The sequence below is a fragment of the Canis lupus genome, chromosome 5 (genome assembly GCF_003254725.2).
Source record: "Canis lupus dingo isolate Sandy chromosome 5, ASM325472v2, whole genome shotgun sequence".
Lineage (NCBI taxonomy): Eukaryota > Metazoa > Chordata > Mammalia > Carnivora > Canidae > Canis > Canis lupus.
In genome coordinates, this window is record NC_064247.1 from 78714787 (window position 1) to 78727545 (window position 12759).

A 12759-nucleotide genomic window follows, 5' to 3' on the forward strand; every position below is an offset into this window, starting at 1 on the left:
CGGGCCGGCAGGTGGGGGCACGGCCGCGGCTCTGGCGGGCAAACGTCCTTCCAACACCCCCCTGGAGGCTGCATCTTTTTCTAGTCTCTTCCTTTTCGGACACCCGAACACGGTTCACAATATTCCCTGCCTGGAGGTTTCTCCTGGAGACCCACCCGGCTAATTCCTGCTCCCCCTTTAGAGATCAGAGCAAATGGAGCTTCCTTCAAGAAATGCCATTTCCAGGAACCTTCTCCAGGAACCCTTACCCCAACTCCAGGCCTCGGGTTGGCATTCTCAACCTTCCCTTCGTGTCAGCCCCTTGGCCCCAACCGAGGGGCCTGGTGGTGGTGTAAGGCTGTCTCCTCCCTCCCGTGGCTTGCATCCGCTCTTGTTAACCCCTTGGTCCGGGCCTGTGTGTAGTAGCTGTTTAATGAAGGTGTCTGTTGGGGGAGTGCTGACGGCAGGGCCGGCCTGTGAACGGTGCCTTCCGCTACTCTAGTCCCAGCTAAGCAGCAGCAAGCAGATGCAGTGCAGGCCGTGGTGGTCCATGGCCCCAGGGGCCATACCTGCCCGAATAATCCCCCCCCCGGGGGTCTTCACAGATCAGCTACAGGAGAGTTCAAAATGCTGGAAACCAGTTGCTAAGATGCTTCTCAGAGCCTTACACTTAGTGAAGTGAAAATCAAGGACACACCTCGTACCCCCCCCCCACCTCTCCACCTGCCCCCGCTTCTGGCATTAGAGTCCCAACGCTGCCATCCCTCATCATTGCTACGGCTGCAGTAATGGGCACTGCTACTTGATGGCAAAGTTCTAGCTGAGCTAATTAAGCATACTGAGCTAATAACCTTCCATTTTGGGACCAGTATTATTCATAATTTAATGTATTGCTGCTGAAACATTAACCTTTCGACAACTGGCATGTTGCCCACAGCAGCCCAAGTGCTGACCATCTTTCAGTAAAATGAGTATTATTGTTAAAACAGGTATAAATCATTCATGGCTGCAGCTTTTGTGTCAGACCCTATGTGAAAATAAGCAGTAAGCTGGGTAATTTATTTACCTTTTGGTGATTATTTTTTATGATTTTATGATCATATTCAATGATTCATAAACATTGGCCCAGTGCCATTTTGTAATCATTTCACATTTTAAATATTGTGTGGCTGTTCTGCTTTTCATCTTTAAAAATTTCAGGATTGATACCGGGCAACTTAATCCAGACACAAATGCAATTTCATTTGAAAGCAAGGTTGGGGGGGGATGGGGACTGAGTCCCAACACCATTCATTTTAACAAAATCATTTTCCGCAGAGCTGTTTGGCGCTTCCACTTGCTACAGCACTGCACTTACTGGAACAAACTTTCTTTGAAGTTTAACACACAGAGGGTGCCTTGAAATCTGAATAAAAGCACAGGAAAACAGTTAACAAGCTTCTGGTTGGGAAGATGATGGGAAGGAGCCCAAGGGTGGAGCGAGGCCTGGAAACTCTGGCCCCGGGCCAAAAAGGTTGGAAGCCACAAGCCTATTCCTAGCACCTGGTTGGAGAATGTGATTACATCCCCTGAGGGTTTTCGAGACTTTGCTCCTGCCTGCTTGCTCCTGCTGCTGGCGCTGGGTTTGGGCTCCCATAACGGTTCCAGAAAGTAGCGTTTTCTTCTCATGATGACCAGTAGGAGCTGGAGGTTGAGAGATGGGCAGGTCTCTCATGGCCTGTGAGCTTCAGAGACCTCCCCACATTCCACAGACTCTTTTATGGGTATCCCTTCGTGTTTCTTAAACCGGTGAAAACAAACAATTCCTCCTAGTAGGAGCAATGGTCTGATGGTGGCAAGGAAACACGGCAGGAGAAGGCAGGGATGCTGTGTTCCAACTCCCCCTTAAAGCAAGAGTGTGTTTGAGAGCAAGCTTGCTTCTGGAGCCCATCTCACGTCGGCCCAGAAGGGAACTCAGCCAGAGAAGACAGGTGCCATCACCCCAAGTGTAGGAGGTGAGGTCTCAAAATGCAGCCACAAATATATGCTGTAAACAAACACCCACATTCATAAGGGGAAGCCCGGGCAAGGGGAAGATTATAGATATTTTTCACTCTGAGACAGTTTGAATTGAATAGCTCTGAGGTGGCTGCTTACTATCTTTTGTACCATCCATTTATTTAATTTCCTATTTATAGCTTTCATGTGTTTTTTTTTTTTATTTTGATTGTCTGGTTTTAGGATTTATCTGGAGGTGTCTATCATCCACCCATGTATCTACATATCCATATCTACACATAGGTATGTATATATGAACATTATTTAAATATATACAATTATTTCATTTTTCAATGTAGAGTTCAGTGGCATCAATCATTTTACAGCATGGATAATTCTCACTACTATTTCCAATAGTTTTTTATCACTCCAAACAGAAACTCTATACCCATGAAGCATTAACTCCCCACTCCCTCCTGTCTCATCTTCTGAAAACCCCTAATCTATTTTCTGTCTTTATAGCTTTGACTCTTTTGGATATTTCATATAAGTATAACCATACGATATCTGCCTTTTCGTGGCTGGCTTCTTTCACTTAGCATGTTTCCGAGGTTCATCCGTGTTGCGGCGTGGACCAGAGCTCCATTCTTTTTTAGGGCTGAATAATATTCCATTGCGTGGAGATACCACTTTTGTTTAACCACTCAACTGTGGATGGACAGTTGGGCTGTTTCTACTTTTCAGGCATTGGGAACAATACTGCTATGAACATTTGTTTTGTTTTGTTTTTTAATTTTTATTTATTTATGATAGTCACACACAGAGAGAGAGAGAGAGGCAGAGACATAGGCAGAGGGAGAAGCAGGCTCCATGCACCGGGAGCCCGACGTGGGATTCGATTCCCGGTCTCCAGGATTGTGCCCTGGGCCAAAGGCAGGCGCTAAACCGCTGCGCCACCCAGGGATCCCCCTGCTATGAACATTTGTATACAAAAATCCGAGTCCCTAATGTACAGAGACTAATATTTCTTGACCATTACATTATTTTCTCATAAAAGGTCATTGCACGTTACATACACGGATCTGCCTTTGTATTGAGTACTCTACTTGCTAGCTTGGCAGAGCTGGCCTGGGTACAAAAAGCAAAACCACTCAGGCCTGGGAATTAGTCTCCTGCCATCCTATCAACACTTCCGCCCCAGAGGACTGCTTATAGTTAATTTTCAGCATCTCTGAGGCTGGTATAGGTTGTGGGTTCTGTACCAGGAGCTTCCATTCTCTACATTGGACTTGCTAAAACAGGCTTGCTTCTCAGCTATGATAAAGAACAAATTAAGAAACAGAATAATCTGGCATGAGTGAAATTTCCTTTCAATCATGTCAGCCAGAGCAGATGTTGTCATGAAATTTGATGTTATGGATTTATTTCCTAATATAAAGTCTAAAAGGGAAAACAGCATAAGAGCTGAAATGTGAATTGGACATGTCTATAGAGTGTGAATTGGATTCAAGACAAAATATTGTGAATGGTTAATAGGGTCAGTCTAAGTATACTTGCTAAAATAATCTCTTGGATATGCAAATATTCTGAGAACTACACTGTCAAATATCTATTGTATCCTCTTATCTATGTGTTCACAGAACTGCTACATGTTATAACAAATGAAAAATGTGAGTTTAAAAAATAATGTCACCCTAAAATAATACTTTACTTTGAATAGTAATTTTTGTTGTCGGGGGTTTTTTACTTTTGTCATGCACCAGACAGCCAGGTTCTTAAAACAGCATTATTTGGAAATATTAAGAGGTGAGCTTTGTGTGTCCTGAGGAGAAGCAGAAGGGGGGTGGGTAGGGAGGAAGCAGGAACAGGTCACATGTTCCTCTTGATCTGGGTCCCTCGGTCTGCTGTTAGCACCAACCATGTCTTGGTATTATCCCAGGGGACCTTCCACTTCTGACCCTCTGAGGCCCTCGTGGGGGAATTCCCTTTCCTGGGAACATTGTCTTGAGTACGTGAGATGCTACTTTGATGTTCACCATCTCACCATAGTAATAAGCCCATTATACATGAGGAAGGAGGGCAAGGAGAATTCAGATAAGGAACACCTGGGGACCTTTTGCTTCGACCTGGATGGACCTGGAGGGTATTATGCTGGGTGAAATAAGTCAATCGGAAAAGGACAAACATTATATGGTCTCATTCATTTAGGGAATATAAAAATTAGTGAAAGGGAATAAAGGGAAAGGAGATAAAATGAGTGAAAATATCAGCCAAGGTGACAAAACATGAGAGACACCTAACTCTGGGAAATGAACAAGGGGTAGTGGAAGGGGAGATGGGTAGAGGGTTGGGGTGACTGGGTGATGGGCACTGAGGGGGGCACTTGGCAGGATGAGCACTGGGTGTTATGCTATATGTTGGCAAATTGAACTCCAATAAAAAAAAAAAAAGAAAAAGAAAAAAAAAAGGAACACCTGGGTAGAAGCCTTAGGTTTAATTTTTGACAATTTCCAAACCTCCACCATAACACTGCTCATTAAAACTGTAAGCAAGGAGACAAATGGATTGAATTTTTTTAGTTTCTTTTCCTCTCCTTTCTCTAATTTCTGTGAGCTGGGCAAATAAGCAGAGAAAGAATGAAAAAGTGGACAACATATGGATGACCCTACTATACTGCTCATATTCCAGAAAAGTCTCTGGCCCGGGGTAGACAGTCGGGAAAATATTTATCAAATGAACAAATAAACATCGGTCAGTAGATCCTTAAGAGTTGATGTGATCTGACCAATGGGTGTGCCTTGTTTCCTCTTTGGTCTGGCCAAACAGGGTCGGCTGGGTTTGATTAACTTTGCAAATCCTTGGTAAAATTTGGCTCTCAGAAATACCAGGAAGCAGCAGAGCTCAAGACAGCCCTTCCACCCTACTTCAATCAGAACATCTCCCAGGTTTTTTGTTTTTTTGGTTTATGGGTTAGAATTCCCAGGATTCTCTTTAAAAAGGATTCTGAGAGTAAAACATCAGAAAAGAACTGATTCCCAGCACCTCTCTGGTGTTCTTCTCTTCAACGATTCTTAGAGCCTACCATGTCCTCTCTCGTGCTCCAGGCTCTTCTCATCTGCTGCACTCATTCTGTACTCATTGAGACCCACCTGGTCTGCATGCCAACAGCTCAGAGCCCTTCTGGCCTTTGCCCTGCCCAGTGTGATGCAAATACCCCTCCATCCCTTGCCCCATTTGCACCCTTATAGCAAGGGTTTCTCAATTGTGGCCATGGCCCATCTTATCAGAGATTCCAGGGGTACTAGTTAAATACACTCATTTCTGGGCCCCATCCAAGACCTACCAAAGCAGAATTTTAAAAAAATATTTTATTTATTTATTCATGAAAGACACAGATTGAGAGAGGGGCAGAGACACAGGCAGAGGGAGAAGCAGGCTCCATGCAGGGAGCCCGATGTGGGACTCGATCCCGGTATTCCAGGATCATGTCTTGAGCCGAAGGCAGATACTCAACCGCTGAGCCACCCAGGCGTCCCCAGAATTTTCTTTTAAAAGATTTTATTTATTTATTAATGAGAAACACAGAGAGAGGCAGAGACATTGGCAGAGGTAGAAGCAAGGTGAGTCTGATGTGGGACTTTATTCCAGGACCCCAGGATCATGACCTGAGCTGAAGGCAGAAGCTCAATCACCGACCCACCCAGATGCCCCACAAAGCAGAATTTCTAAGGTCAGTTTTGACCCCTCAGAACTACTCATGAAGTTGGGAACACAGTCTTTTGGCATGAGTAATATGATTACCATATCAGTAAAATATTGCACAGTTACCACGAGTAGGATTCTGTATGCGGAGGGAAGGCACAAGATTGGGGTTTGGCTTGAAGTTGACACCTGCCATTTATTGATAGGAGAAAGAAGGAATCCAGACAGGTGGTATGAGCTCTTTGGAGGCCTAGAATGTAGTCATCACAGGTGAACATTCTGGAATCCTTTACAAAGCTCTCTGCTGCCCTTCCTCTGATTTTTATCACTAGAAACATGTACTTTGAAAAACAATCCATTTGTTCCTTTGAATTATCCTTATTTCTCCATTTTCGCATAGGATGTTGAGGCCATACTTCTGGAGATGTTCTAAGAATGAATTCTCCACCTTGGCATTTTGGGCCAGATACTTCTTTGCTGTGGGGGCTCTTCTGTGCATTGTGGCACCATCCCTGGTCCCTACCCAATAGATGCCAGTAGTACCCCCCTCCCTGAGTTGTGACAACCAAAAAGAGAGCCCCAAAAGTCCCTTGGGGGCACTGAATTGCCCCTGGTTGAAAATGCTGCTCTAAGAGATATCCAGCTCAGTGCCACAAAGAAGTGTAGCATTTCTTCTGAATTCAATTTTATTTTGAGACTGGCTTCTTCCTGACTTCCTTATTTTTGTTAATGACACCACAGCTCCACAGGCCACAAGCTTCAAATTTCAACCTTCCAGTCATCCCCTCCCTGTTTATCACCCTCCCAATGTGCCCCTTGCTAACTGGGGCTACCTCTTCAGCACTGTTTCTACCACCATCACTTCTGCACCTCTAAGTTAAGAATTGGGAATCAGGGCAGCCCGGGTGGCTCAGCGGTTTAGCCCTGCCTTCAGCCAAGGGCCTGATCCTGGAGACCAGAGATTAAGTTCTACGTCAAGCTCCCTGCATGGAGCCTGCTTCTCCCTCTGTCTCTGCCTCTTTCTGTGTCTCTCATGAATAAATAAATTAAATCTTAAAAAAAAATTGGGAATCATCTCAAATTCAGCCTTCAAATCCAGGGTACACATTTCCCCTTTTTTCCAACACTTATTTTCTGTCCACTCTTTCAGGATATATCTCTGCATGTTTATCTATTTCTTCCACTGGACTTGAAGCTCCCAGAAGTGAGTTTCTTTGCTATGTCATCTCTGCTTTTCTATAGCATAGGACCTCACATGATGCTGGTCCGTTGAAAAATATTTGTTGAATTAAATTGAGCAGTGAATTACTCGACCACAGGCCCACTGTTGATGTAGAGTGATATTTGTATAGATTTTTCAAACATCCAAGGTACTTTTGCAATCATAATCATGGCTAGCTTTTCTCTAGCTAGCATTGATCTATTTGCATCTTTGGTATTTGCATCTTTCATTATATTTGCATTTGCAAAGATGGACATTAAATTAAAACAACAACAACTATCTGGCCTTGAGCTTAGAACCTCAGCTTTGTCACCCACTGGGGGATCTTGGGAAAGTTCCTCACCTCTTTTAGCCTCAGTTTTACCTCTGTAAAATGGGAATAATAATAATAGCACCTAACACAAAAGCTGTTGTAAAGGTTGAAAGAAAAAACACCTGTGAGTGTTTAATGTGGTTCCTAGCACAGGTAGCCACTGGGTCCTGGTGGCTCTCCATTTACAAGGCCTCTACTGGCTCTTGCTTCTATTGGATGAGGTTTAAAATCCTGGTCCAAGAGCATCTCCAGTCTCCATCCCCATCTCCAGGCATTGCCCCATATACCTCATACTCAATCGTGCCAACCCAGGCTCCTTTTCATCCTTCAACAAGACATGTGCCCCCCATTTCTCCAGGTCTTTCTGAAGCAGCTCTCTCCACCTGCAGCATCTCTCCTCCCCTTGGCTACCCATTTGCAGATACTTGCAGAGAATTAATTACTTCCTCATCCGTGTTTCCACGGTACTTTGAACCTCCCTCTATTATGGCACTTTTCATATTGAATTACAGTTAATTTGTTTTTGTATCTGAACTCCTCGGTGAGTCCATGAACTCCTGAGGGTGGGGATTAGGTCTTATGCTTCTTTCTGTTCCAATCACAGTGCCTAGAAAATTCTAAGAGTTTGATGAATGTTTTCTGGGTTTAATAAAATAACACCTTTTTATTTGCAAACCTCTTCACAGATCTAAAATGATCTATGTGAAGACATAGATCCTGGATCTTCGGACCAAACCAGGATTGTTCAAGCAGATACTGAGAAAGGCCTAGAAATCAAGAAAAGGAGTTTGGTAATATAGCCGAAGTTCCAAGCTAACTGGGGGTAGTCTGATGCCTCTTGTCATCTGTATTAGGGGTTTATCCTCTTAGATCCCAGAGCTTCTGCTACTTCTGACCTGTGCCATCATGTTCTGGTTATTTCTGTTTCCTTCAATTAGAGGGCAAGCTCTCTAAGGGCAAAGATCTTGTCTTGTTCTTTTTTTCTCAGACCCAGTACCAGGTGCTAGGTGGCTGGATGAATGTTTACAATGTAAGAATCTGTGTAATTTTACATTTCTTTTTTATTTAATAAAGTTGAAGGTCTTTACGAAGCTCTGAGAAGGCTTTAAATGTACACTGGTTTTAGTATGGTGTCAGCTTTTGTTTTCCAGGACTCTTGTCTTAGTAGAATGAGAACCCAGGATTAAGCAAGCAGCATATGTACAAACTCTCTTTTTCCAAGGATGATGTTCTTCAAAGGCTATAAAAGATTGAGCAGTGAGATGGCTGTCGTACTGCTATCCAATTTTGCTATTTTATTGTGCTCTCGGGACTGGTCAAATCTGCCAACCAAGCTGACATGACATTTGCAGCTAGTTTTAGAAAATGTGTATATTTGTGCAACAACGAGAGAAGCTTTTGTAATTGTGTGCAAGTTGGAAAAGACTGGGGGCCAACCTGGCCTTTGAAGATGTAACTTTGTCTCCTTGTCTCCATCATTCATCACTGAGGCCCTGCTTTGGAAATGTTAAGTAATCAAAATATTTATCAAATATCCATCGACAATGATGACGATATGCCTGTGTGCAGTTAGTCGGTCCAGTTCCAAGCTTGTTCTCATGTAATAATTATGCAACTGTGCTCTTGGTCACTATGTGGGTGATGAGAAGTGGGTCATGACATTACTACCTTATCAGGCATTATTAAGTTGTGCTAATGGATGGGACTAACTTTCCAACTAACTTGTTGGCAGGTGAGTCACTTGCAACACCAAAAAAGTAGGTCTGTAAAATTTTTTTTAAAAGATTTTATTTATCTTTTTGAGAGAGAGAGAGAGAAGAAGGGGAGGGTCTGAGGGGGAGAGACAAGCAGAGTTCCCACTGAGCAGGGAGCCTGACTCAGGGCTAGATCCCAGGACCCTGAGATCATGACCTGAGCCAAAAGCAGATACTTAACTGACTGAGCCACCCAGGGGTCCTGTATTTTAAAATTAATTACTATTTGGTTTTGTTTATTTCTAACCTTATTGAGAAAGAAAAAAGGATTTAAAACAGCTTCAAGGACAAAAGGAGACCCATGTGAGCCCTTCGTGCCCAACCAACGGCTGTTGTCACATTTACCTACAAGATAGCACTTTGCTGGTACATTTGCCTTCCCTGACTCACCCAGTAAGGCTGATAATTCTATCCCACCCCTACGCCCTAAATAAACCCATTCTGTTGTGTAGCTACTGTTGTATGGCAAATGTTTTTCCCCATCTCTATGAGCATCTTAGGGACAGGGTAGGGGCTTATTTATCTTTGTATCCCATCTACCTAGCACAGCTCTTGGATTAACGGTTGATGATAATGCTGCTGATGTATATCATTGGGTAGATCCAACTTTGGATCCAACTTGGATGTGCCCCTGCTCACCACTCACCACCCCCATTCCTTTCTCAACTCATCCCTAAGCATAACCACCAGACATCTCTGGCTTTCTCCACAATCCCCCCTCCATCTCCTCCCCAGTCAGGTCCTGTAGAATGAGGGGCACAGTGCATGTGGTGACTGTAGCTTTCCCTGCTGTGGTTCTAATAGGGTTAAAGTTGAGGTTTCTAATTGCTCCCATGAGGTCTTATTACCTGTTGATTAGGTCCTTTTGGGATCAGCATCAAACCTACAACAATAATAAACACTCCCTTCTTTGGAACTCAGTAATGACCCTGCCTGCCCCGCAGGCCCGGTGGCTATGGGGAGGGGCCTTGTGCAGGCCTGGAACCGGCAGGCCATGTGAGGGGATGTTTCCTGGGGACCCGGCTGTGCAGGCTCTGAGGTACAGCTAACAAGCTGATGGGCACCAGCTTGAGATTTTTGGCTGGCCAGAGGCACCTCTGTTGTTACAGCACAAGGCGCCTCAGAGAGGACCCTCCACAGCCAGTCTGAGCACCCGAGGGAGGTATCTGGGTGGTCTTTCCACAGGACTTGGGGAACTTGTGGAGAATGGTCTGGCAACTGTTTCATGTGTATTTCTCCAGTTTCCTATGTACATATAAATGTGAGTGAGTGAGAGTGTGTGTGTGAATGCATGCATGCTTATGTGTGCATGTGTGTGTGTGGTTTAGAGTTTTTTTCTTACAAAAATGCAATCATATTAACTATTTTGTCCAGTAAATTGCCTTTTTTTTTTTTAACCCAACTATCTATCTTGGACACCTTTCCATACCAGTGCATAAAGATTTGCCTCAATCTGGTGAAGAGTTTATAGTAATTCAGGATAAGACCAAAGGGAAATATATTTCACCATTATCTAGTTGAACATCTTTTTTTTTTAGTTGAACATTTTGACTATCTCCAATTTCTTGGTATTACAAATAAAACTATAGTGAACATCTTCACATGTTTTCTCATGTACTTGGGCAAACACTTCTGTGGGATATGCAAAAAAGCCTGTGCCTATTTGCATCCCCAATAGTAATGTCTGAGTGTGCCCTTTTCATGGCCTCCAGATAGTATAATTTTATTTATTTATGACATTTTATTATTTTTTTAAAAAGATTTTATTTATTTATTCACGAGAGACACAGAGACACAGGCAAAGGGAGAAGCAGCTCCTTGTAGGGAGCCTGAATGAGGGATCTGATCCCAGGACCCCAGGATCATGACATGAGCAGAAGGCAGACACTCAACCACTAAGCTGCCCAGGCATCCCTATTTATGACATTTTAACTATAATAAAATATATCTCAGTGATATTTTAATTTGAATTTCCCTGATATGATGTTGCATTTATTATATAATTTAAAATATCTAATTCAAACCTAAAAAAATTATAAGAATAACTCAAAGAATTTCCACATATTCTTTTTTTTTTTTTTTAAAGATTTTATTTATTTATTCATGAGAGACAGAGAGAGAGGCAGAGACACAGGCAGAGGGAGAAGCAGGCTCCATGCAAGGAGCCCGATGTGGGACTTGAACCTGGGAATCTGGGATCACGCCCTGAGCCAAAGGCAGGCACTCAACCACTAAGCCACCCAGGTGTCCCTCCACTTATTCTTTATAAAGTTTCAACTCTTTACACTTTTGTCCCATTTGTTTTATTATTCTTTTCCTTCTCTGTTTATATCATTGCTGTCCACTATGGTAGCCACTAGCCACAAGTGGTCATTTAAACTTAAATTGAATAAAGTTAATAATTCGATTCCTTAGTTGCATTAGCCATATTTCAAGTGGTTGGTGATCACATGTAGCTTTTGGCTCCCATATTGTCAGAGCATGTATAGAGCATTTCCATCATTGTGGAAGGTTCCATTGGAAAGCTTTGTATTATATAAATGCCTATTTTTTGAGCCATTTAAGAGTCAGTTGAAGAGATTACCCCTAAACACTTCAATGTGTACTTTCTAAGAAAAAGAATATTTTCTATTTTTTTTAAAGATTTTATTTATTTATTAGAGCGAGAGAGCACATGTGAGAGCAAGAGAGTGAGAGTGAGAGTGAGAGAGAGCAGGGTCAGAGGGAGAGGGAGAAGCAGATTCTCCACTGAGCAGAGCTCCACTGCATTGGGCTCAATCCCAGGACCCTGGGATCACAACCTGCAACAAAGGCAGATGCTTAACCAACTGAGCCACCCAGGCATCCCAGAAAATATGGTTTCTCATATAACCACAGTATGATAGTATAAATTAAGAAATTCAACATCAATATGATATTATTTAATCCACTGATTGCATTTGAATTTCTCTTTTTAAATATTTTATTTATTTATTTATTCATGAGAGAGAGAGAGAGAGAGGCAGAGACACAGGCAGAGGGAGAAGCAGGCTCCATGCAGGGAACCCGATGTGGGACTCGATCTGGGGTCTCCAGGATCGTGCCCTGGGCTGAAGGCACCACTAAACCGTTGAGCCACCTGGGCTGCCCTGCATTTGAATTTCACCAAATGTCCCAATATTTTTCTTTATGGCTAGTGTTTTTTCTGATCCAGCATCAAATTTAGGATCAGACCTTGCATTTTAGTTGTCATGTCTCTTCATGCCATTGCCTTTATGAATTGAGTATTTTAGGGATGCCTGTGTGGCTCCGTGGTTAAGCATCTGCCTTCAGCTCAGGATATGATCCCAAGGTCCTGGGATCGAGTCCAGCATCAGGCTCCCCTGATGGAGAGCATCAGGGAGCATGCTTCTCCCTCTGCCTATGTCTCTGCTTCTCTGTCTGTGTCTCTGATGAATAAATTAATAAAATCTTTTTTAAAAATTGAGTATTTAAGTATTAAGTCCAGGCTATGATATCCTTTGAGGTGTGGACCAGGCCTCATTTATCTTTATGTGCCCAGCATTAGACCAGGGCCTAGAATGGAATCAATGGTTAGAAAACAAATGAATGAATGAATAAATTTCTAGGCCTCCCCTTATTTCTTTTCTAATTGTCATCATTCTTCCACCCTTCCTGGAATCAAAACAGAAAAGGACTACATATGATTATTTTGGAAATATGTCAAAAAGACACCTAAGATATTATCAGTAGGTTTATAAACTGGCACCACAGTCTTTGGAAGACATTTTGGCAGTATTGATAAAAAAAAAGAGAAGTCTTCTTTGGCCCAG

At 43.0% G+C, this 12759-nt stretch overlaps 1 protein-coding gene across 22 annotated transcripts in view; it reads right to left on the bottom strand.

Moving 5' to 3' along the window:
* The window catches only part of ZFHX3 (zinc finger homeobox 3), a 525132-nt gene that overhangs the window by 273053 nt on the left and 239320 nt on the right, over positions 1-12759 (bottom strand). The window lies entirely within an intron of this gene.